The sequence below is a fragment of the Talpa europaea genome (genome assembly GCF_964194135.1).
Source record: "Talpa europaea genome assembly, chromosome: 4".
Lineage (NCBI taxonomy): Eukaryota > Metazoa > Chordata > Mammalia > Eulipotyphla > Talpidae > Talpa > Talpa europaea.
The window spans coordinates 77,099,426-77,121,582 of record NC_140070.1 but is presented as its reverse complement, the minus strand read 5'-3'; positions in this window follow the sequence as shown (position 1 = coordinate 77,121,582).

The following is a 22,157-nucleotide window of genomic DNA, read 5'->3' as shown; positions in this document are numbered from 1 at the left end:
TACATAAATACAATACATTATATATTAATTTACAAATTACAAATAAGTATTTTACTTCTTACAACTATATATTTATTACTCCAGAAATTTTAATAAAATGTAGAAGTTTCTTTAATTTTTTATTCATTTCAACTAAAAATGTATTCATTCATTTTATATTAAACATTTTCCCCTTTACAAATCTATTTCAACGAAAGATAAATTTGTCTAATAATTGTAGGGTATAAGTTATTTTAGCTTATTTGTGTACAATGACAAAAAAATATTCAGATTTGATCAAGTTTCATAGCAGTGTAAAAAGTAAAAGTTGAAATATTTAAGAGTAAATGCAAGTCTAATGTAAGTTATTTCATTTTATCTGAAAGTATATTTCAACTTGGTCCTGCAACACAATCAAAATTATGATGAATTAAAAATATAAAATCATCACCCAGTCTGTTCCAGACAAAAGTTTCTTCAAAGAACCATTCAGCATAAATTCACGTGCTATAATCTAATGAGAAATGGATATTTCAGAGAGAATCTGCTTATAAGATTTAACTAAATCAATATTGTAAAAATATAATTCCTGATATTTGTTTGAATACCTGGGATAATTCTTGTTCTTAGTTTTTGCCTATGTACATATTGCACTGTTTTGTTTGTTTGTTTGTTTTTTTAGTAGATAGACATTTTAGTTTGTTGTTGGGGCACAATCCTTGTACCTCCCATAATGTGAAAGTGGCCCCTGTGCTTAGAGGGCCAGGAGAAACTGACAAGGTAGGTTATTCCAAATTTGTAGTTTGAATGACAGGGAATTTATGAGAGGTTTTGTCTCAGGAAGTCACAAAAGAGTTTTTCACCACCACCCCCAGATAAATCTCAAAGGATTTATAGAAGCTTTAGCTGTATTCAGTCACATAAGCAACCCAGATAGATAAAACACACACACACACACCCCAAACCCTTTCAAGTTTGTAACCTTGCAGCAGTTTATGGGAATGCACATTTTCAGGGGAGAGGATTAGAAGATCCAATTGCCCTGGTGCTACCTGCTGGTCAATCTAGTAGTCAGATGACAGGGATCAGAGAATTGAATGAAGTGAGAAACAGAGCACTGAAACAATGGAGAAAAAATAATTCTGAGCAAGTGGAAAAGCAAGTGTGAATGCTTTCAACTTAACATGTATGAAAAACAAAAGGGAGAATAGACTCAGGTGAGAGAAGTGAACAGGAGTTAAGAAGGACGTGAGAAGCTCAGAAAGATGAATGAGGTAGGAATCAAGTAGGAAAGTGATAGCAAATATATTTTGGAGATTGTGGAATTTAAATAGGGAAGTAATATTATTTTTCAAAGCTGGGTAAAATTTGAATTAGCTATTAGTAATCCACATGTAGAAAGCAAAAAATCTCAGTTTTAGTGTAGTTTCACAAAACTTCATTTATGTGGTTAAAACAAAATAAAATCAATGCTTAAAAACAAAAACAAACAAACAAAAAAACAACTACCGCATCAGTTTAGAACAGCATGTTTTACAAATTTGAAGTAAATTTGTTTTGCTCTAGTCCCAAATGATCCTAGATGCCCAAGGAATTCTAACTATTCTCATTGATAGTACAATCACAAATGGGTTTTAACAATGTGATTTCATTATTTTGTTTAGAAGTCTCTTAAAGGAATCAATTGTGTGTCATTTTCTGAAATAACCAGGTAAAATTAATATTCTGTTTATCTGAGTGATCCAGTTAGAATACTTTTTCTTTCCTAAGTGAATGTGAAGGGAATATGCTTTCATATTCCTCATTTCTTATTTCAGAATTGACGATTGGTGAGAGAGAGAAACAGAAAAGAAACTGTTGTTCTTTATTTTCAGAAAGAAAAATCTTAACTACACTGCTGGACATTCCCAAGTTTTGTTTTTTTTTTTTTCTTCAAAAGTAACAATTATTTTTTTTTTAAAGTGAATAAGTTCAAGATGACATTCTTTATTACAGATTTTTTTCATCCCAGTGTGAAATTACTGACATCAACAAAGAAAAGCCTATGATCCAGAAAAGATTATGTGTTTCCTTTATAGCACATTTCTATTTACACCATCAATATACTTGTGCACACAACACACACACACACACTTTTTATAAAGGGTATTCCGGGACGCCTTCTCAGATATCATAACATTTGAACACAGATCTGTTGAAAATGAGGGAGCATGGCTTAAGGGGAAGTCACTTTCCAGTTCATTGGAACACAGTGGAAACCAGAAAAGCACAGTAAAATGAGTGAGGATAAAGTGTTGTAAGATGAATAAGGGAAGAAGGCAAGACTCAGAAAAAATAAGACTTTTTATGCAGTTTGAAGATTTGTGATTTAGCTGTGAATGAGACAATAATCAAGGGAAAGTTTAGAAATCTGGCCTCGGGCCTCCCTGGTGGCACAAGGGGTTAAGCACCGCACTGTGAAGCAAACCACAGCCACTGTAGCATGAGTTCGATCCTTGGCCGGCCAGCGAGAAACACACATAGAGTAGCAGACCTCTCCTGCCTTGCCCGCTGCTCCCCTCAGCAGTGTGCTTCAGTCAGTCTGCCTGTTAAGTTCCACACACTGTAATGAATCCTCTCACGCCCCACCTCTCTGGCCTGTACCCCAGCTCTTGTATGTATAAATAAACAAAATCTTAAAAAAAAAAAAGAAACCTGGCCTCACTTTTATTTTGAAAGGAATATCTTCACATCTATATGGAAAATAAAATCCAAGAGACACATACAAATGAAAGAGGAGTAGATCATATAAGTTATTATAAGTTCAATCATAATTTTGTTCTAGAAAATAATTTTAGTCAATAAAAGTCAATTATTTTATGTAGCAACTACAGTACTAAAATCATATTTTTTTCTAAATGAACTAAATAAATGTTGTGTTGGGATAGGATAGACAACTCAAGAATGGACTGTATACATAGGGCCAAATGTACACAGTCAATTGATCATAGGGAAAAAAAGCACCAAATCAATTCAATGTGGAGAAAACAGTATTTTAATACATATTTTTGAAACTACTAAATACGTCCAATAAAAATGTTACTTCCGCGTGAATTCTATCATATCTTCATGACGAGCTGATACCTATTACTCTCAAACTTTTTTCCAAAAATTAAAGGAGATGGAATGCTTCTCAACAATTTTATGAGGCCAACATCACTCTGATACTAACTGCAGACAGGAGCATTAAATAAAAGAGAACTACAGACTAATGTCTCAGATGAACAAAGATGTAAAACTCTTGGAAAAAATCTTAGAAGATTGAATTCAATATATTAAAAGTATAATATATCATGACCAAGAAGGATTTATTCAAGGGGTGTAAAAATGGTTCAACATGTACAAATAATTTAAAGTAATATATAACATCAACAACAAAAAAATGATTAAAAATCCTATAAACATATCAATAAACACAAAGAAAACATTGACAGTATTCAACACCCACTATGGATATCTACTCTCACCACTGTTATTCATATAGTATCAGAAGACCTAGCCATGCAATCATGGAAAAATAAATAAAATAAATGCAAGTTAGAAAGAATTGAAAATATAATTATTTGTATATGACATAATTCATGTAGAAAATCCTAAAGAATCCTCTGAAAATACTATCAGAAACAATAAATCAGTAAAGTGTCAGCTATAAGATTGATATTCCAAAATCTGTTGTATTTCTATATGCAAACAGGAACCTAAAAGAGAATAAATCAAGAATACAATTCTAGGGCCTCCCCGGTGGCACAGCAGGTTGAGTGCAGTGATGTCAATCTGTCCGCAGCTTCTGCAGTACGGGTTTGATTCCTGGCCGGCCAGGGAGATACCCACATGGCACAGCAGACCTCTCCTGCCTCGCCTGCTGCTCCCCTTAGCAGTGTTTTCAGTCCATCTGCCTGTTCTGCTCCCTACTCTGTCTCTGGTGAATTCTCTCACCCTCCACACCTCTGTCCTGTATCCTAGTTCTTGTATAAATAAATAAAGCTTTAAAAAAATACAATACTATTTATAATTAAATCAAAAAGAATCAAGAAATTAGAAATAAACTTAACAAAGGGTATGAAAGATCTGTACAGTGAAGATTATTAGACATTGTTTAAATAACTAGATGAAGACATAAAGAAATAGATATATATTTTGTGTTTCTGGACAGGAAAAATTAGCATTGTTAAGATGGCCATCTTAAACAAATCAATAAACAAATGAAATATAATTCTATCGAAATATCAGTGGTATTTGTTCACGGAAACAGAACAAGCATTACTAAAATTTGTATGGAACCACAACATAACCCAAAACAAAAACTGAAAAAAAAAAACAAAGTTTATCAACAGGAAATGGAATAAACAAACTATGATATAGGTATGCAATGGAATAATACTCAGAAGTAAAAAGAGAATAAATGGCCCATTATGCATCCACATCAAGAAGCTAAACACTTAAAATCTATATATTTTGGGGCCTCCCTGGTGGTGCAGTGGTTAAAGACACAGCACTATCAAGCTATACCCAGGCACTGATCTGTCTGGCTAGGTAGCACTATCCACGTGGAATAGTAGCCATCTCCTGTCTAGCCCCCAGCTCCCCTCAGTAGTGTATTTGCAGTCAATCTGCCTGTTTTGCACCCCACTCTCTCTGGTGAATTCCCTCACCCCCCACCCCTCTGAACCTCTGGTCTACACCCCAGTTCTTGTATGCATAAATAAATAAATCTATAAAAAAATAAAAATCTTTATATTTACACTCACTATATTTTAATAAAAATATCCAAGAATAAAAAAATACTACAAAAGAATATGTAAGAGATTAATACACAATGCATATTTTCACAGTTCAGTTTCTTCATATGTAATTATTTTTAATATAAAGAAAATATCTAAAAATAATTTCATTTCTTTGCACATTTTATCAGAGTTTGTTTTTCAAAGCTGATATATTTTATATATTTCAATAAACCAGATCGATGGATATACTTGTGTGTGTGTGTGTGTGTGTGTGTGTACATATATTCAAACTAATTTTGCAATGAAACTAATTAGGAAATGCATAAGACAGGAATGTGTAAAAATTCATAAAAATTAAAACAAGAAATGAAATCTAAACTGTTATAAACTCACTCTCTCCCCCACTATCATTTTATGAACTTTGCTTATTATTTTTCCTCTGTTATTAGCCCTCACGATTTACCTTTCCATAAACCATAATGCCTACCCCACATTGATTGTGTGGAAAACAAACTCCATCTTGTCTCTAACTGCCTTGTTGAAATTTATGGGTGAAGCTAAGACAGTGATTAATGACTACAAAGAAATTAGAGTCTGTGCCCATACCACCCTGAACGTGCCCGATCTTTTCTGATCTTGAAAGCTAAGCAGAGTCAGGCCTGATTAGTACTGGACCTCCCTGGTGGCACAAGGGGTTAAGCACAGTATTATAAAGATATCTGAAGCCTCTGCAGCACGAGTTCTATCCCTGATCCACCAGGGAGCTACCCACATGGTGCAGCAGACCTCTCCTGTCTCGCCTGCTGCTCCCCTCAGCAGTGTATTTCAGTCAGTCTACCTGTTCTGTTCCCCACTCTGTCTCTGGTGAATCCTCTCCTACTCCTACTCCCTTCCACAACTCTGGCCTACATTTTAGTTCTTGTATCCATAAATCTTAAACAAAAAATAAAAGAAGTTAGAGTCATCTGCTTATTATCACAGCAGACCCCCACACTGCAACCTTCTGTTCAAAACCCTTGTCCACCAATCATAGACAGATATATGGACTTAATAAATAACCCAAAAGCTTTATAACAAATAATCTAAGGTCAGATCACCTCCCTGCTCAAACATTTAAAAACTCTTCCATTATTAGGACTTTGGTGGTAGACATAGTGCAGAAACATACAATTATAGAGGTTTGTTTGACAATATAACTCTTATAAAAGAGGATGTAAAACAACTTTACCTCAATAGACATAATTGGAAATGAATGAACAAATAATCTAAAAGAGAAAAAACTTACCTATGCCTTGATCCTGTTGGTACACATCTTGGGACTGCCCCCTGCTATCTATTAAGGAAAAATGTTCTCCTGATTGTAGTACAGAGTGATTATTTTTGAGTAACAATTACTACCATGATGTACTAACTTGATATAATGTAATTCTAGGCTTATATTTGACTATGATAGTCTCTTCAAGCATTTGACAAAGTACACATATTTAGCAAAAAACTTTTTGGGTCAGTCACATTCTAGGATATCACATATTCACTTCTGACCCCATGAAGTTCAAAGAAGGCAAAGTTACATGCACTGATGTTGACAGTTATTCTAGCTCTAGAGCAACAGAGAGAATGGTAGGCTTTTCAGAGACCCAAAGACATAATATCAGCAACGATATTATGAATTTTATAATAATAAAAATTATAAACTGACTTTTAATTATATAAATATTTATCTTAATTATGTTATATATATGCTATATAATATTTATATTAAAATATATGGATGCCCTGGTGCTTACAGATACACCAAAATGATGATGAGATTGTAATTATGATGATATAATAAAACATTATAGTTTACTTGTATGTAATTACTTATATCTATCTCTGATTCTTGAATATGAACTCTGTATTCATAATTTGCCTGATTGCTATATAAACAAATGGTATTGTTCATAAGCTACTAAGTGCAGATTTAGGAGAAATGTTCTCCACTAACTAAATGAAATTTCTAGCACCTAGCTTTCAATATATTGGTTAGCAAATTATATAAGAAAATAGTAAAACTAACCCATATTTTTTCCTTTTGGCATGCAACAAAGTAGCTAAATGAAAATGGGAACGAGAATATACATTTTCATAAGCTCAAATTTTATAATTATGATATGGGGAGAGGAGATCTTAATTTGTATATTGGTTTTTAGCCATTTTAACCTCCTACGGGAGACTTTTGTTATCTCTAAAGAAATGTCTGAAATAAGATATAAAACCATTGATATTAAAATTTCTATTTCTTAGAGTTTATAATTTCTCCACAAGGATTAAAAAATACAACTTCTTTTCTTGGAAACCAGTTATATTTATTCAACTATTCAAAGCAAAATAAAATCAACTTACTTTTGTGTTTGCATGTGAAACAGCTTTATTAAAAATGAAACTACATAGCAAACTGCCATAGGAAAAAAAATGTATCACCTATTTTCAAATGGTAAATTATGCCTCACTTTGAAACATCTACTAATAATCTTCACAAACAATCCATGAGTAATGTGCCAAATCAATACCATGAAGACTGCAATGAGGTTAACAGAGAATTGAAAAGGTGGCTTCATAATGTTCAGTTAAGTAAAAATATATTAACCTAATTTAGCTCAGTTTTATTTGATCTGAAGGTTTCTATGTAATAGATGCAATTTATATGTGAATATGAGCTAAAAGGAAAGAAATTATTATTTAGGAGTAAAAAATAGTACTGCTTGACTTAAGCTTTGGCAGTCTTCTGGTTCAAATACAATTTTAATACTTACATTCTGAATGTAATTACCTTCACAGATTGAAGAGCTCCAGTATTTGGAAAACTTCACCTTTTCAAGCAGTCCTCTATATCTCTAGATTGCTCCAGAGGATATGTTTAGGACATTAGCAAAACAGGGCAAAAAAAAGTGATAATGTTTTCTGAAATAATCCAATGTGTTGATTGTCAAAATATGATTAATAGTAATAGGAAAAACAGTTATTTTAGACTTCTATTCATATATTTTATTTTTCCGGGCTCTTATATTTTGATTAGTATGAGAGGTGTGATTCTATAAAGTGCTTTTGGCCTCTGAGTTTCATAATGTTGGCCTATTTGCAGTCCCATTATTTTGCATTCTTCATATTAAAATGTGTCTGCCTCCTCTAATCATTCCTCATATGCCACTGCTACAAGTCCATTCAAGGCACTGGCGACTTGCCTCTGAATATTCGTCATATTTTTGTCCCCTCTATTGTCACACAACAAAACTGAACATAGAGTCCCATTTGTTGTTTGACAACAGATTGTATGAGGTGGACTGGGACCATCACTCCCCATCAATTATTACTAATAATGAAGTCTAAGATTGTATCATTTTGGCAACCAGATCTCATTGCTGGCTCACATTTATTTCACAGTCAGAAAGCCTCCAAATGTATTTATGCATGTACACATTGGTCTCTCACATATTCCACTGTACAGATGGATTTTTTGGACACAAGTCTGTTACTAAATTTATTTCTATTAAACTTCATTTGGTTGCATTCATTCTTCCAGCACATCTTTGACATCTTTTTGATTGCTGACTCTGTTATGACTTGAAGCCAAAAAAATCCACATTCAGTTATAACTTAATTCATCTATGGATCACAAACATCCAAAATCCCCATTCTATGACTTTTAAGCAAAACTCACCCTCTAAATGACCAGCACATACAATTAGCCACGATTTAATCAATAAACTTTTGGAGAGGAATTACCAAGGTTCATAAATTTAAACTCTCAATTATTTGATGCCTTTTTAACTGGAATCCAAAACATACATTTCTATAAGACAGGAAAGTTAGAACAAAAAATTATACTTCCAGTTCTGAGGTCATCTCTCCCTATTTATAATCCAAGATGTCAAAATGCCTTTTTGGACAGTGGAAAATTAAAACATTTTGAAGGAGAAACAAAAGAAGGAGGTCGAAAACACCTCCTTTATAATGAAATAAGTACATAATGAAAATAAGTTAGTTGGAAATATATATATATACAAATTAATTTAATATCAACTATATTTTGGATCAAATAGGACTTTGTAGATCATCCCTGTGGATAAACTAACACAATGCATTTTTAAGGTAAATGTTTTTAATTTAAATTGATTAGAAGTCTTTTAGCTTGAAGATTGTATTTGTCTATAATTGTATATATTGTGGTTTATTTAGGTGTCACTCCTTGTTTTTAATTATAGAACTCTGACAGGCTTGAACAGTTTTTAGCTTCTCTAACTTCTCACATCAGGATTATTTGCTATAATTTACATTCTCTTCTCATATCAGTAGTTTTATAGCCTCTTTTTTATCCTAAAAATCTATTCCCCAAGTTTCTACTTATAAAATAACATTGGATTTTCTTTGCATTAGCAATTACTTGGATATTCAAGTCACATTCCATCATTAGCACATGACTTGTGTTCAGCATAAGCCTATGATCTTTTCAGTTTCAAGAAGCATCCCCTTGATTTGTGTTGAACAACTGGGATTCACTTGCTGGCCTAAATATAAATAATCTAACTTCCTTCTAGAGCAAAAATTCTCCCCAGTCATGACTCTGTTGTACAATCAAGAAAGTATTGCTGTTTTAAAATGACCTCCTGGCATGTTGTCTGAAAGGTTTAGGAAGTGCCTACTCTTTCTGGACACTGGTCTGGGATGCTTGCTCCATGTAAAGCCACCTAAATTGACTAATATTGAAGTTAAGCTCTGTTAAATAGAGCACTTCCTTTCTATGAAAAGATTTCTCTTTCAGATCTCTTGCTTCCTCTTCTGGGGAAGCTCATTCTCTGATCTGCACTTGAATGTGTGTTGACCTCCAGGTCTCATGGGTGGATCTACCTCTATTTGCTGTTAGTTTTCTTCTGCTACAATGTTGCTTTTATCACATTTTCAGAAAAAGGCCAGTTGTTTTTTATCTTCCTTTTCTCTGTTGAATGTGTCAGATCCTAGAAATATTTCCCTGAAGCGGTGTTACTGAGACCACTGGTGTCACAATCTCATCCTGAATGACCACAGAAAGAAAACGTTTCTTTTTGTCTACAAGAGTTGAATTAAGTTATTTTTAAAAGTAACACATGAACTTGTTTAAAATATATGTCAACTGTGGTACAACTAAAATAGAAAGCATGTCATAAATTCCTGTGATCAGGAAGAGTAGCATACGGTCCTATAATTTTGGAGAAACAGCCAGAAATAGCATCTTCAGTACACTTAGATATATGGCAACAAGAGCTTTTTAACTAGGGTACACAGCAATGTCACTAGAGATTAAATATGCTGGTGCTATCTCAGAAACCTTGGCAAGAAAACCATCTTTCTTCTTTAAAGTTATTTCCCAAAGTCATTTGGAAGTCTCAATGGCATTGTTGTCATATGAGAGATGTGTTTTTGCTTTTTTGCTTGTTCAAAGTAAAACAACCCATTTATGAAATTATGTACATCTATGAAAACCAGTTCAAATAGCATGACCAATTTTTAAAAAATGGCCAAAAAACTCTCTCTGCTCTTTTATTTTTTAACTTGAACCTCAGTTCTACTTCTTCAAGAAGTGATTTTTCTCTTTTTTTTTTTTTTTAAATAGAGGCATGTTTTTATTTATTTGTTTGTTTGTTTGTTTTCTTGTTTATACATGCACTGGGTACAGTCAGAAGCACGGGAGGGTGAGAGAATTCACCAGAGCCAGAGCGGGGAGCAGAGCAGGCAGAGGGACCGAGGTACACTGCTGAGGGGAGCAGCGGGCGGCAGGAGAGGTCTGCGCACCATGTGGGACCCTCCTCCGGTGGCCGGGGAGCAGCCGGGGATTGAACCGGCGCTGCAGAGGCTGCGGGCAGCTTCGCAACCCAGCGCTCAACCACTGCGCCACCGGGGAGGCCCCGATTTTTCTCTTTAAAAAAAAAAAAGCACATGGATCTTTCATCCAATAAATTACAAGTATTGCAATTTTAATTTCCAAAATGCCTAACTTCTGTTCTCACCCACTTCTTTTAGCACACTACCAATGAAACTAAAAGAAGATGCATTTAAATTAATTGATAGAATTATCAGAAAGTTATGAAAATATATATCTGCTATTTCAACAAATTTTAAAGTTTAAAAATAAATGAGAAGGAATTTACTCAAAGTTTGTATCATGAAATGTTCATTTTCCACATGATAAAAAAAAAGCTGTTGTATAAAAGCCTTCCTTTTGTCTTTTCTAGCAGTGACAATTATATTCAATTGGAAATACTCTTTTAAAAGGGAAGTTAAAGCTAACTTATCTGAGCAATAGAATGAGTGTACATGGTTTTATCAAAAATAATTTTTCAAGGTAGCTTAATCACATAATTTATAGACAAGATGAATTGGTTGCTATTTAACTTTGTTAACATTATATCTATCTGGATATATCTGTATCCAGATAATTTACCATTTCTATGTATAAGGATTATAGAGGAAGCTAGCTAGCAAATTTGTGTTTTAAAAATATCCAAAATTATGTATAATTATGTTTTTGCTCCCTCCATTTAGTCTTATGTTCTCAGATCAGTAAACTAGTTCTGAAAAAACTAGTTTGTGGAAAGGATGAGGGTAGAAAAGAATCCATGTAAAGTTTCAGTGTAAGCTTTAAAATATTAACAAGGAACTGTGTGTTATATAAAAAACAAAGTGAAGGATTCTCTAATGTAGGGGTATAGAGGAAATTTTCCCCTGTACCTCTGGATTCTTTTCTGACTGGTCAAACAAATCGATTATATGGAGACAAGTAATACAATAAATTCCACACATTTGGAGACTCTATGTGGATATTCATTCTGAAGTAATTACGGTTAAATGAGGGTTATTATTCTGAACTAAGGAAATGAGACAGGGACCCAGAGCTTCAAGGAGACAAGAGAGGTTAATTCATTTTACAAAGAAGCAGATAGTCTACAATATAGATGTTTTCCAAAAGAAGGTTTGTAGAAATAATGTCCCCAATTTTCTTCTAGGAAACTTAGGGAGTGGTAAGTTTCCCTTGAAATCACAGGGCTTTGGTTTATTTTATCTAGAAATATCCAGGCAGAAATCCCTCTGCCCACCTGTGACTATGCAGGTGCTTCTTTTCACCAACTCTCTCCCTCTGCAGGGCAGCAGCTCCCTACCCGCCCGTGCCCTGTACCATGCCAGGGCTTTTCTTCACTGACCTCCCTCAGTGGAGGCCGCTCTCCTCAAGGCTGTCCCCCTGAAACATGCAGGCCTCTGTTAGCAAACCTGTCCCTTTTGGGGCAGCTTTTCCTTACCACTTGTGTCTATGCAAGTGTCCTTTATCCTTCCATCCTTTCCCCTAATAAAACTGCTGTTTAAATTGAAACGGAAAATAGAAATATCCACATGCCAAAGTGAAATGTCTTGGAAAGCCTACATGAATGTGTGGGAAGACCTATCCTAGACTAGTCTGATAACACTTTCTAAGACTATAGTGAAATATTAGGTGCTCCCCCCTCATGTTCTGCCTCCTCGTGTTTTCTCTGCTGTTTTATATGCAAAATCTTTCATTGCATTTTGTTACGTAATTAAGAAAATTCTAGCACCTGAAATAAAAATTTTCTATTGTTATTAGTTTTAATTTGAATACTGAAATTTAATTTATCCAAACATGTCTATAAATTAAATTTATAGCTGACCCTTCCACTTTTTGAAGTTGACAGAAATCTCTATTAACAAATGACACGTAATTGAGAACTTCATAAAATCTAACATGAATTAAGAATGAACTGAGTCAATAAAAGAAAGACTGTAAATAAAATTATTTGATTGTGAAAGTTACCCAGAAATTGTATATATTAAATCCAATGTCCATGTGTGTGTATGTGTGTGTGTGTATGCACTAGTTCATGCATGTTCAAGACTCAGACCATTATTTAGCAATTATATTTTATTATTTAAGGGTATTTTTATTTTTAGCAAATAATTCTGTATTTCAAATCAGTGTTTAGCTCAATATTTTTATTCCTAAAAATTAGAGAGGGAGAAAAGATAAAACACAGAAACTGAATTCCAGTTTGGAGCCTGTGTTTGTCTTTATCATCTGATTGTCAAGTAAAGACTACAAAAAGTAAAGCAAAGAAAGAAGACAAGGAAAAATTGGAAGGAACAAATCACAGAGTTGTCCCTGTGAACTTGGGGATGCATTCAAAGACAAAATGGAGTTAATTTTTATTCAGAAAATGATAAATCGAGTTAAGTCTGCTAAAACATTATGTGGCAAGTTTAAGTAGTTAGGAAAGAGCACAGAACAAAAAAAAAAAGAGAAATATCCTCTCTGGTGTTGTAACTTCAGTGCAATGATATTTTTTTTCCATAAAGCCAAGATAATAGTAATATATTATTAAAGCTGTATGGAAATGGTCAAGTTTTATTAAAAATCTAAATCAGTCAAAAATCACCAGTATACTAAATTCTAATATATTTATGTATTGCTTTCCTACCTCTTTTTTTTTTGTCTCCTCTGAAAACCTTTAACTCCATTTTGCCTTTAAAATTCTCCAATTTTATCTTGATGTCTTACTTTTCTTGCATAATCTCCACTTAACCTTTAATATTGCACATCCCAAATGAAATCAACATCACTCAATTTGTGCAAGAAAACAAAGGGAAGATGGAGCAGAAAACATGCTGAGGAAATGTGTGTTAAGAATATGATAATTGAACAGATGTTAAACTACATCAGGAAAGATCAAAATGTATTAATAAATCAACCAAACAGAAGTCATCCAGGCAGCAACTAAAAAGGTGTTGTTTCAACTGAGTAAACGTACTTTTTTTTTTCCTTCTTTTTTCATTACTACTCTTAAATATACTCACTTCCTTAGAATGCTTTTTTGAATTTCCTAAGTGATATAAAACAAACTATAATCTGAATCCCTGATAAGACTGAAATAAATAAAAAAATAACTTAACGATTTCTCCTGAGCCTATATATATATAATCAGTGATTATGATCAACATTGTTTGTACCTATTGTTAAAATATTCAGATAGTTCAATACTGGTTAATTTGTTTAATGTTGGACACAGTGGCAGTTAATGGCACCTGGCACAGTTGCTACCACTGGTCACTAAATACATTAAGGTGACAGGTGAAACAGGTGAATGCATGTGCTTGTCTGCCTGCCACTCCAAGGGAACATAACTTCATGGCACAGTGGAGCAGGTGACAAAACATTTTTGGAAGCAATATCAACAGTCACTAAGGTCTTTCTGAGACCAGTCATTGTGGAAAACACTGACATGAAGTTGAAGTGTATACCATCCAGGACAGGTGGCCGAGCACCTGGGTGCCCTCTGGCTGCAACAATGTGCCAGAAACTGGGAAAATCAGAGGATAAGTATTTATTTTGCAATTCCTTTCTTTTAAGATTGGAGACCAGATAAAGGCATGTTTTACCTAGCAATGTCACTTCATACAACTATGAAAAATCAACAAATGATTTGAAATTATTAGAAGGCTTTGATGAAAGATTGTGTATATTCTGCTATACTTTGCTATTTGTAGTTCAGTTTTTAATGGTGGTTTTTATTTTCTAATATAGAAAGCACCAGTCATACATGGCAATTTAGATTGTATATATCTGAGAAAGTGTGATTCTATAACTCTGAATCATATACATTACCGTAAACCAATGTTACTACAATAAATTAATTACTCAAAAATTAACTCAAGGGCCTCCTCTGGTGGCGCAGCTGTTGAGCACTGGGCTGTGAAGCTGCCCACCGCCTCTGCAGCACCGATTCCCTCCCTAGCTACCAGTGGGTCCCACATGGCACGCAGACCTCTCCTGCCGTGCCCACGGCTCCCCTCAGCAGTGTATTTTGTCGGCCTGCCCGTTTTGTTCCCCGCTCTGACTCTGGTGAATGCTCTCACCCTCCCGCACTTCTGACTGTACCCAGTGCTTGTATAAATAAATAAATCTTTAAAAAAATTAAAAAAATAAAAATTAAGTCAACAGGTATTTCTTCAGGCAAATCAGATATATTTCAAATGTTCCGCAATCCCATGCTGTTTGTGACTATTACATTGCATGTTGCAGAAGTACTTCCATCCTAATAAGCAATTCTCAAAAACAGCCAAGATATAAGGACTAAAATGAAATGTGTATTTTTATATAACAATGGATATGAATTTGTATTATTGTCCTGATAGTCAAAAATTCAATATTTCCTTGGAGTATAATTAGCAAATCATTTCTTGGCAATGCCACTTCTTCAAAATGAAGAGTTGTCTGATATATTTTTAAAAAAATAAGAAGAAAGCATTTTCAACAGTTGTTTTGATATAGTGCATAGAAGCATCTATAAAATATCTCTTTTCATTAGCAGAACTCAGATTCCATCAAATGGAATCTGGAAATATTAGCACTTCATTCTCTCTGAAAGAAAAAAAAGAAAACAAGTCCTGAGAGCCTCTGAAGCGTTATTTTTTAACATTCAAATTATGGCATGTGTGTTTAAAAACTGTTGGCCTTCATGATGGTTTGAATATAATATAAATAAATAAATAAATAAATAAAACATTTTTTTTCAGTTACTCCCATATGATAAAAGTGAGTTAAAGCAGAATGTTTCAACCCTAACTAAAAGGCTTTTAAGTTTTATTAGAGAGAATTGCAGCATCTGAGACCTTTATTCCTATGTTATTGCTGCAGATTTATTTTTTTGGTTCCCATTTAAATGCATAATAATATACAACTATCACTATTTGAACGCTGATTATTACTATCCTGCACACACATTAAAAAGGGACAGACTATTCACTAAAAGGGAATTACACTATTTTCCAGATATTATAATAAAGTATTAAGTCTCTGAATGAGCAAATTATTATCCATTTATACAGACATTTATTTCCATAATTTTTTTTCTTTAAAAGACTTGATTGTAACTAATTGTACTTTTTACAGTTTAAAGGTATTTGTTTTAGTTTTTCTTGACTTCAATGCAAAACATAATAACTATATTTCATAAGTTAGTGTCTTAATATGATGTTTTTAAATCATACTTTTTATCTATACCTTATTTTTATAAATTTGGTATTAAGAATTTTTTTTCTCAAATATTTTTAAATATCTTATTTAAATGTATACTTACTCTAGACTACATTATGAAACTTTTATACAGCATTTTTCAAGGTCTTAATCATTGGACATACAGATAATAATCAATGATATGTAGTATAGAATATGTCTCTAATAGGAGACATAGCCAATCCTTTTTATGTTACATCTCTCCCTCCATTTTGACTTTCACCTTCATTAATATTTACACTAAAAGATTAGCATGGCAGGGCCTCCCCTGATGGCACAGCGGTTGAGCGCTGGGCTGCAAAGCTGCCCGCAGCCTCTGAAGTGCTGGTTCGATCCCCGGCAGCCGGAGAGGGTCTCACATGACAGACCTCTCCTGCCGCACCCGCTGCTCCCCTCAGCAGCGTATTTCATCAGTCTGCCTGCTCTGCTCCCCGCTCTGGCTTTGGTGAATTATCTCACCCTCCCGCACTTCTGACTGTACCCAGTGCTAGTATAAACAAACAAACCAACAAATAAATAAATAAATCTTAAATAAATAAATAAAAAATTTTAAAAAAGATTAGCATGGCAAAATGAGATAAAATTCTAAGTAGATTTAACAAACTATATCAGAATTTCAATTCATTGGAAAACAATAATAGTGCAATATGCAATATTCATGTTTCTATGTGCCAGGTACTGTAAATATAGCATATAATGAGTGGAATTCTCACAAAGGCAGTACAAATATAGTATCCATCTCATCCATGGTTTGCTTTCTGAAGTTCCTCTATATACTGAGCTTTAAAATATGTATAATAATATTGTTTGAGGGAGACAGAAAGTCCACATTCACCTAACTTTTTTTATTGGTATGATTGTTCTATTTTATTATTGGTTATTGTTGTTAATATTTTACTGTGCCTACTTTATAAATTAAATTGTATCATAGATATGTATGTTTGTATAGAAATATGTAGTCTCTCTCTCTCTCTCTCTCTCTAGTTTGATGCTATCTGCAGTTTCAGTCACCCAGTGAGAATCCTGTAACATATCTGCTACAGATAAGGCGAAACTACTAAAGTTTCATCACAGATTGTAAGATATTAAATATATTAGAACACTGAAGCTCAGAGAGAGAGAGATTATGTAATATACCCAGATTGACACAAGAACTCAGAAAGAACCAGAATACTCACTCCAAAGTTTTAGCTCTTTTCTATACATAGGAAATTGTAGGAATGCCTACAAATTGCAATTTTCTAATAAAATTGTTCATGTGCATTTGAATGATAGTTCTGTCAGCTCATAGACAAATTTTAGTTATCTTCTACAAACCAGAAAATTGGTATGTAAAAAAGAAATAGAATAACTAATTACTGTCTTTGAGGAGTCTAAGGTAAGGTAACTGGAAGTTAAATAGAACATGTAGGCTGAAAGCATGAGACAGCACATTCTACTTTCCAAAGTATAGTATATTGTAGAGGAAGGTTGGAAACACAGAATTTGTAAGGGGGACTTTTTTTTTTTTTTTTTTCAGAAAGTGATTCATGACTCTACTCCACCAAGTGGGAGAGAAGGTAAACGACTTTTCTTCATTTGATATTAAAAGTGAAAGACCTGAGGCCATTAATTAGAGAGTTTTGTATTTGCCCCATTCTGTTTGAGGTAATAGGCATCAAACAGCAGGCTAGTTTCTGACTTCTGTCTGAGATTTAAGGACAAAGTGTGCTGCTAGTTAGATGTTGAGAGATGAGTCAAGGAAAAATGGTACAATGGAATCTGCCTTCAATCTTAAACATTGCTAGTTTCTTAATGGTCCATAAATTGGAGATGTGCCACACACAAGGATAACCAGCACCAGCTCATCTTAACAGCTGGGCAATAGGACCAGCTAAAGCATTTATACCACAGGCAAAAACTAAATTTAACTTTTGATATTTCTAGGCACATAGAAGAAGTCAAACAATCAGTTAATTAAGAGGGTGTTACCTGTGGAGGCAGTTAAGACATCTTTAGTAATATCTATGAAGAATCCCTTCTCCCTACCTACACAACAAAATAAATATTAAGATAAATTCCTGCCAGACCCAACAGTTATGCAAACCATCTGACAAGTTAAAAATTAAAGTATTTACTGATAAAGTATTACTATTTACACATCTTTACAGTCTCTTCTTCAACTTCAGAGAAATAGGAAACAATTGATATTTTTAGAGGTGAATAACAAAGAAACTAGTAGGCCCATTTTTGAGCATTAAATGGTCATGGTTTTCTTTCTCACATGAGAGGAGCAAAAGCTATAATAACTAAATATAGTTGGATATACTGACTACTAAAGAGGACTAAACATTTTAAGTAGACCATTCAAACTGTCCTTTGGAACAAAGTAATTCTATTAATTTTTATAAAACTCATCTTTAGGAGTCAAAGGGAAATAAGCATAGCTTTCAAAAGACTTCTACTCAGAGGTAAAAGTATATAAACAGCCCTACTTTTAAAGAATATTAGAAGACAAGGTAAAATTTTTTTGTGATTGAATTCCATCAGCCATATTTATTCCAAATATGCTACAATAGAATTGCATAAGAAGATTGGCAAAGGTCTCTCAAATATGTAATACTCTCTATTTCAATATCATCAACTTATAAAGCAATGCTAGGTTATAAGAGAGAGATAATAAAGAAACATAGAAATCATCCCTATCTAAGAGCTTATTATCTGGTTTTGTTTCTTGGTTTCCTGGCATGTGAACCAACCCATTTCAAATCAGGCTACCAAGCACGTTTTGATTGTTTTGAAACAATGCTACTATCCATGAATATTTTCATGTTTCTGCATGGTCAGGACTGAAAAACTAAATAGCAAACATAATTTTGAAGTTGGAGATTGTTTATTGCTCCGTGGTCATTTGCTTACATTTCAGGATGCAGACGTTCCTATCCTAAGAGGGTTTACATGATGCAGCAGAATTCCTTGTTTATCTCTCCCTTTTCCTCTTCTCTCTGCCTCTCTTTCCTCTCTCCCCCTTCTTTTACTCTCCCCCACCCCCACTCCCTTTCTCTCTTTCTACATTCTCTGGAAGGGAGCATGGGTGGATATGCCAGCCACACTAAAACTTCTGATCTAAGACTTCTAATTTTATGGTTCTTCTGCTATGGTACAAGTCCTACTACACATAAGGTGACCTCTATCTTTCATTGTCTCCTCCCCTTCTCCAGCCATAGGAAATTGGAGTAGAAAAATCCAGTGCTACTAATATTTGTCTATGATTAAATGAAAGGTTTGACCACTGAATCAGAGGTCTAGGGTTCCTGTCCATAGATTTGGACTTAGCATGCCTATTCTACTTATCACAGACATCTCTCAGTCATTTTCTAGGCTAATCTAGAGTACTTAGACCTAAGTAGTCATTTTGATTTTATCTGTTATAAACCCAGAATCATTCAATGTGATATATTCACTCCTCCAATCTTCAAAACACTTTTTTCCTATGATTTTTTACCTATGCTGAATCCACCTCTGCTAATCTCAATATATTGTGTATGCTGCCCATACTATCATCCACAAAAAAGACAAAATCAAATCAAAATAATGGCTATCATTTGGAGCAATCAGCAAATAGCTTTGAGTGTTGCATGAGAAAAGAGGAGATGTAGACATGACTTTGTTTGAAAAGAGGTGGAGGCTTTAAGAATTCATTATATGCTTTACAAAGTATATTTTAAATACTAGCTCTCACCCCCCATATTCTAGAGACCCCCTTCATGGTTATCCTAAAGCAATTTGATTCCAAGGCACATAAACACTAGCTCATTGTGCACAGTCTTCAGGGCAAGTCACTTCTAATCTATTCATGGGTTAATTTAGGTGGTGTCGGCTATTTGCACCATTTATGTTGCAAAACTCTAGCAGCACCTCATATTTTGCTTCTATTTGCAAAAGCTAGAACATGTGAGAATAAAGCAAGTTTCCCCCACCACTATTCTGCCTTTGCTCCACATCTCCCCAAATGCAGGCTCATGCTATGTGGCATTATCTCATAAAAGCAGTCAGAGTAGGGGTAGTAAGCAGTCAGTCTGAGCTATCGTCTTGTCACTCAATTATAAAACTGAGTTCTAACACTACATACTCTGACAATAAATATTTCATAAGAAATATCTTTTTTAAGCAAAATAGCATAAAAATAACATTTATAAAATTACTTGATGTTAACCTTGAAACACCTTGCATATCTGGGATTGAGAACTTAGACGTGTTGTCATTCTGTCCCAAGTTTGCCACCCACTCACCATGACAACCTCTATCATCACCTTTTCTGCTCTTACCTCTGTATCCTCATTTTTCAAAAGAAAGTTTGGATATAGCTAGAGTTTTAGCTATCCTTAGTTGTCTCTTTAAGAAAATATTTCCCAATATTATATTCTTAAATGTTTATTCAATTTTCACTCTGAGATCACTCTTGAGAATTATAGTAATTAATCTTGAAATTATCATGCCATTTTCCCAAGAAGAGCTGTGGGGTTTTGGTTGGCTGATGATGGCCTTCTACCATCCTTTTTTTTTTTGTTTGTTTGTTTAAATCATGCCATAGATCATAAATGAGCTTCTTATTTGTCAGTCTGTTAAAAGATGCTCAGTATTAAGGAGAAAAACAAGATCTGGGAGCACTTAAGACGGTTCCTGGTTCCCTTGGTGAACAAGCATATAACATCTCTTCATTTTGGTCTACATTTCAATTGTAATTCTCAGGTTTCTTTTTTTTTTAATGCTGTATTCTCTGAACTATATGTTTCTTGTAATTGTAGAGATGAATGATGGAATGACACTATCACTGGAGCAAAATATTGCTGCCATTACTCATTTTGGGAGATTAGAAGCTACAAAACACCTTGATAAGGAGTAATGTTTCATATGTGATCCTACTCTGTGTACATAGTATCACCTGTGTCTCTTTAGCCACAATAATTAACATCATAGATTTTTCCAAGATGTTTACAGTGGAGGAAGGTTAGTGAATCAGCAAAGCAGAAGGTTCTGTGAACTAATTCCTCTCTAGGCAACAGCCTCAGGATATTCTTGCCTTGGGATTTTCAAAATGAAGAAAGATACTATAAAGTACTAGGAATGTGATAAATGAGGAAGAAAAAATCCTCACTGTTTTTTGTTAGCATGACTCTATGCATATAAAGTTGTTCTTTCTTTGAAAAAAATAAACTATTTTCCTGTTCAAATAAAAAACAATTCTATAAATCCTAGGCATTAATTTATAGAACCCCTGTGTATTACTGGTAGGAAGGTAAATGCAGCTACAGTGGCAAATGGTATGGCAGCTCCTAAAAAAAGCAACCAGAGAATTAATATGTGAGTCAGAAATTCCACTTCTGTATATAGGGCAAAAAAAGCAGGGAATGAAAGAGATATATGTATCTGTTCATAGCAGCATTGCTCACAACAGCTAAAAGGCTGAACCAATCCACATGTTCAGTGATAGATGGATGCATAACCAAATTGTGACTCACACACACACTTACAAGCACATACACAAACAAACAATGAAATATTCTTTGGCCTTAAAAATGAAGGAAATTCTGTATTTGTTGCAACATGGATAAACTTTGAAGACATTATGCTAAGTGAAATAAGCCAATCACGAAATGTCAATATTTTGATTCCATTTATCTGAGGTGTTTAGAGGAGTTAAAATCAGTAGCATCAGAAAGTAGAATGGAATTTTTCAGAACATGTGGTAGGGGTGGTTAATAGATCTTATTCTTTAATGGATTAGAGTTTCAGCTTGGGAAGTTGAAAATTTTCTACAGATAGGATAATGATGATGGCTGCCCAACAATGTGAATGTAGTTAATATCATTGAACTGTACACTTAAAATTGATAGACAGGTAAATTTCATGTTATATATATTTGCCATAATTAAAAAGTACTTTTTTTATACTGTTTAGATAGAGACAGATAATTTTTTAAAAAGGTTTAAACATTTGATATTCCTCAAATATTTATTCTGCCATGTGGAAGGGAGAAAAAAAAATATTGGTACTTCTTTTCATAAAGTGCAGTGATGAATTTAGTTGGTTTTTTTTTTTTTTTTTTTTTTTTTTTTTGCGTAGTCATCAGTTGATTCCTGATTGAAAAATCATGGATGAAATGGGTGAGGCATACTGTGTATCATTTCTGTGGCTTTTCCTGATCTAGCCACTTCTTACTCATAATTTTGAAACCCTGGATGCATCGTGCTCCATTTTTCTGCCTAAAGATATGTTGTAGTTATGTTTATTATAGTGGTAAAATAAAGTTTAAAATGTAGTAATGGAGAGCACTGAAGGTA